General features: G+C 41.8%; 1 non-coding gene across 1 annotated transcript; it reads left to right on the top strand.

Moving 5' to 3' along the window:
• The first annotated feature begins 4,573 nt into the window (after window positions 1–4,573).
• On the top strand, window positions 4,574–4,680 carry LOC121216856 (small nucleolar RNA R71). The gene has a single exon (XR_005913062.1). It is a non-coding gene; the product is annotated as a small nucleolar RNA R71 (small nucleolar RNA).
• The last annotated feature ends 223 nt before the right edge of the window (window positions 4,681–4,903 follow it).

A 4,903-nucleotide genomic window follows, 5' to 3' on the forward strand; every position in this document is an offset into this window, starting at 1 on the left:
CATGGAAGTCATAGAGAACCTTTCCCGGTGGAGTTTTAGTTCCTATGTGATGATGAGCTTAAGAGCTCGATATAACTGTGATAAAATCAGGAACTTTTTAGGGGATATTAGGAAGAATAATTACTCATAAAGAAATAACTAAAATTAATAATTAAAAATAAAATTCTAAAATCTAACAAAAATAAAAAGTAGTTTTAATAAAAATTAACATAAGAACATAAAATTATAAATAAGTGTTTTTAAACATCTTCATCGTTGGATGGTTCGCAAGGTGGGATTGGCGTGAGATGTGGAGGTGCTGACAAATCTGCTGTAGAGTAGCATCAATGTTGTCAAATCATTGAAAACACTGTTGCTCGAATCGAATGAGGCGCTCAGAGATGTTAGCGTATGAAGCTGCCGCATGAACTGGACAAGAGGGTGGTGGTGGCTGAGTTGGTGGGTCCTCGTGCTGTGGGGGGACATCATCAGGAATGTCCTCGTAGGCCTCCTCCTCGGTAGATTGGGCAAGACGATACTGGGGAAGATAGGTTTCTCAGCTCCTCTCGATCATCCTCATGCTAAGCATGCTCGAGATGCCTTGTGGAGACATCTGGCCGATGAGGGTGAGGGATGATTCTTGGGCAGCGGTGTTAAGGAGCCCGAAGTGTCGCGCCAACTGAGTCACGTAGGGGCCAATGGAGATGGCCCCCTTCCTATGCCGCTCCATCTAGTGCTGAATCGTGAGGGCGATAAAATAGGCAAAGTCGATGATGTGCCCGTGCGACATGCACCTTAAGAAGTAGGCATCGTGGGTGTTGACGATGCCAGTGCTCTCTCGCCTCCCTATAATCATGTGAGCTAAAATAGTGTGTAAGTACCTCATGGATGGTGGGAGAACTGATGCTTTGGAGCGGCTAGGATTGTAGGAGGCCGCGCTAGGGGCCAAAGTGTGCCAGCACTTCAAGGGGGAGAAGTGTATGTGGCGACTGAGAGTGTCTAAATCATTCTCCTCCTTGAACTCCTCCGTATATAAGCCTAGTGCAGCACCGAACTTTAGGACACTTAGCTGGTGGATTAATCCGCCTAGGCAAAATTGAACCGTGCTGGGATCATTGTAGTTCGTCATTACGGTCTGAAGATGGAACGTTGAACATAGTTCCATCGTGAGCTCAAGGTATGTTGGCTCGATAATCCCAAAGAATAGCTCCCAAGGGTTGGTGGTTAGGAGGGCTCGAGTCAAATTAGCCAACTAAACTTGTTCTACAGTAGCCCAGTCAATGCAGCGGCCCGCAATTAAAGGTCGGGCCCGAAGTATTTGGAACAGTTCTTCCTGGGCCCTCGGGGGAACTGTAAGAGAAAGTGACGAATTTTCGCAGTTGGACCAGCGGAGGAGGACGCTCCCTTCCTCTTCTTTGAAGCAGGTAGGCAGTTTTCTTTCCTCTTGAAGACGACATTGTGTACCTGCAAGTGGAAAAATCAATTTGTCTTTTGATGAGTGGACAATTTATAATATATAAAAGGAATGCGACTAAATTCGAAAAGGAAAATGCATAAATATATTCAGCCACAATTGCTAAATTCAATTAAAACAATAAGTTCAATGACCCATTTATTTGTGGCATGAGCATGGTGATATAAGTAAAAATGGCAAGGAATGGAATGCAAAATACTATATGAATGAAAAGAGATGTCAACACAATATGCATGATTATTTCAACTATCCCAGCCATGAATATTCAGTTCTAACTAATTAAATGAAGTGTAGGAATCATGTAATGAGTAAGATTTTAAACATGAGAAAGATGATAACTTGTTTGATAAATGAAATTTATGTGATTATCAATATGGAAATAACATGAAAAATATAGGTTAATATGATAAATAGCATTATAAATCAGTGAAATAAAAGAAAAAGGAATAAACAAACGCTAAGGGAAGAGATTAGGTGTCGAGAATAGAGTTGTAGGCGACGCAAGGGCATGGCAGGGAGGCCGTGTGAACTTACAACGGCTAGGGTTAGGGTTTTTGAATCGGGAAGAAAGTGAATAGTGCAGGGTATTTATAGATTTTGGGCCACACGGCCATGGCACACGCCCGTGTTCCCCAATTTTTGCCCGTGTGTTTCGCATTTTTCATATTTGGGCGCGTCTGAAATTCATCCCACGCCCGTGTCGCACGACCGTGTCTAACTTCGTTCACTTCTCCCACGCCCCTGTGTGCAAGCCCCACGCCCATATTAATTTGATAGGTTCAACCACGGGTTGGACACGGGCGTGTCGCACGCCCGTGCTAGTTTCTCAGTTTCAACCACAGGTCTTCCACATGGGCATGTCGCACGCCCGTGTTGTTTTGGTAGCTTGATCACGGCCATGTCACACGGCTATGGCGTTGTATCGTAGCCTGTGTTGGGGAAATCCTTGCCCTATTTTCACACGGCCATAAGCACGCCCGTGTGCTTGGTCGTGTCTCTGTGGAAAACCTATATTAAAGAGCTCTATTAGTAAGTTAGATGTTGAAGACTAAATTTTGGAAGAAGTTAATACAGTTAGTGCTTGGGTTGCCTCCCGAGAAGCACTTATTTATAGTCTAAGCTCGACTTACCTCTCTATTGAATGATCATGGTGGTTTGAGGAGTTTATACTCCTCATTCCTACTATCAATATTAAAATAAGGTTTTAAACGGGTATTATTTACCTTAAAAGTTCTGAACTTAGGATGACTCACCTCCACCATACCGAATGGAAAAATATTGAGTACCATAAGAGGGATTTCCTCATTCGGTGTGGTAGTGACAATGTGGGGATCTGCGGCATCTAATAAGACTTTATCACCAACCTTAAGTTGATTTGTAGAGGTATTGGGCTCGTTCTGGCATAGTTTTGGTTTATCGTATGTTCTCAGTTTATGTGTTCGCCATTCATCTAGCTCCTCTATTTGCAGCCTTCGTCCTTCATGAATAGAACCTCTACTGTTGTTTGAAAGTGGCTCATGTACTTCCTCCAGACTTATCTCCTACAAAGTGGGTTGTATCATGTGGTCAGTTTTAATAGAATGGTTTAGACAATCACCTTCAATTTCTGATGTGTTGTCCGAATTGCAAGCTTGAAGGGTGAGTGTTTCGTCTCCTACGCGAAGTGTGAGCTCACCTGTGCCAACATCAATAACTATTTTAGCAGTTGCTAAAAAGGGCCTTCCTAGGATTAAAGGAGTATTGCTATCCTCCTCTATTTCTAAAACAATGAAGTCAATGGGAAATATAAATTTATCGATTTTGACTAGCACATCTTCAATAATACCCCTAGGAAATCTTATAGTTTTATCTTCTAAATGAATGCTCATCCTAGTCTGTTTGGGTTTCCCGAGACCTAGTTGCTTGAATATTTTAAAAGGCATGACGTTGATACTAGCCCCTAAATCGGCTAATGCATTATTAACATCTAAACTACCAATTAAGCAAGGAATCGTAAAACTCCCTGGATCTTTTAGTTTGTTCGGTAGCTTATTTTTCAGAATAGCTGAGCACACTGTGTTTAACTCCACATGCGACGCCTCATCCAACTTCCACTTATTTGCTAAAAGCTCTTTTAAAAATTTCATTGCGTTTGGAATCTGCGATAGAGCTTCAATAAATGGTAAGTTAATATATAATTTTTTTAAGAGTTTAAGGAATTTACCAAATAGTTCATCTCAGCGGTCTTTCCTTGTTGTGTTGGGGTATGGTACACGAGGTTTATATTCGACATTCACTGATTTGTTTGTTTTTTGATCTACCTCACCTTGACCTTTGCTTACCACAGTTTCTTGTCGTGGTTCTGGTTCAGGCTCCACAAATCCTTCTTCATCTTGAACATTAATCGCGTTGAGATGTTCCCTTGGGTTGGGTTCAGTATTACTTGGCAAACTACCTTGTGGTCGTTCGAAGATTAGTTTGGAAAGTTGGCCTATTTGAGGTTCTAGCCCTTGGATCGATGCTTGTTGATTCTTAACTGCTGTCTCGGTGTTCTAAAAATGAGTTTCTGACACCGATATAAACTTTGAGAGCATCTCTTCAAGGTTAGAATTCTTTTCCTGTTGGTAGGGTGGTTGCTGAAAACCCGGAGGATGTTGTGGTCTTTGATTTCCTTAGCCTCTCCACGAAAAATTAGGATGGTTCCTCCAACCTGCATTGTAAGTGTTACTAAATGGATTGTTTTGAGGTTGAGGATTATTACCTATGTAGTTTAGTTGCTTGTTATCCGTGTTATGGCCATAAGGTTGGTATTCCAAATGGCTTGTTCCACCGCTACTTGCTCCGCACTGCATTACTGGGTGAACCTGTGAAGAACAAAGAAAACCATCAATCTTTTTATTCAAGAGTTCTACCTGATTTGACAGCATGGTGACCGAATCGACGTTATAAAAACCAGCTTTTTTCATTGGCTTTGTCCCCATGTCTTGCCACTGATAGTTATTCAGTGACATCTCCTCAATAAACTCATAGGCATCTTCAGGTGTTTTACTATTGATGGTTCCGCCAGCAGCTGCGTCAACCATTTGCCGAGTCGAAGGATTCAGACCATTGTGGAATGTTTGAACTTGGAGCCAAAGTGGTAACCCATGGTGAGGGCACCTTCTCAGTAAGTCCTTGTATCTCTCTCATGCATCGTAGAGGGTTTCTAAATCCATCTGCACAAAAGAAGAGATATCATTACGTAATTTAGCCGTTTTAACTGGCAGAAAATATTTTAGTAAGAATTTTTCGGTCATTTGTTCCCAAGTAGTAATTGACCCTCATGGTAACAAGTTCAGCCACTATTTAGCTTTGTTCCTTAATGGAAAAGGGAATAACCGAAGACGAATGGCATCATCAGAAACGCCATTGATTTTAAATGTATCGCAAAACTCCAGAAAGTTTGCTAAGTGAGCGTTGGGATCTTCATCC

This window comes from Gossypium hirsutum, chromosome A02 (genome assembly GCF_007990345.1).
Source record: "Gossypium hirsutum isolate 1008001.06 chromosome A02, Gossypium_hirsutum_v2.1, whole genome shotgun sequence".
Lineage (NCBI taxonomy): Eukaryota > Viridiplantae > Streptophyta > Magnoliopsida > Malvales > Malvaceae > Gossypium > Gossypium hirsutum.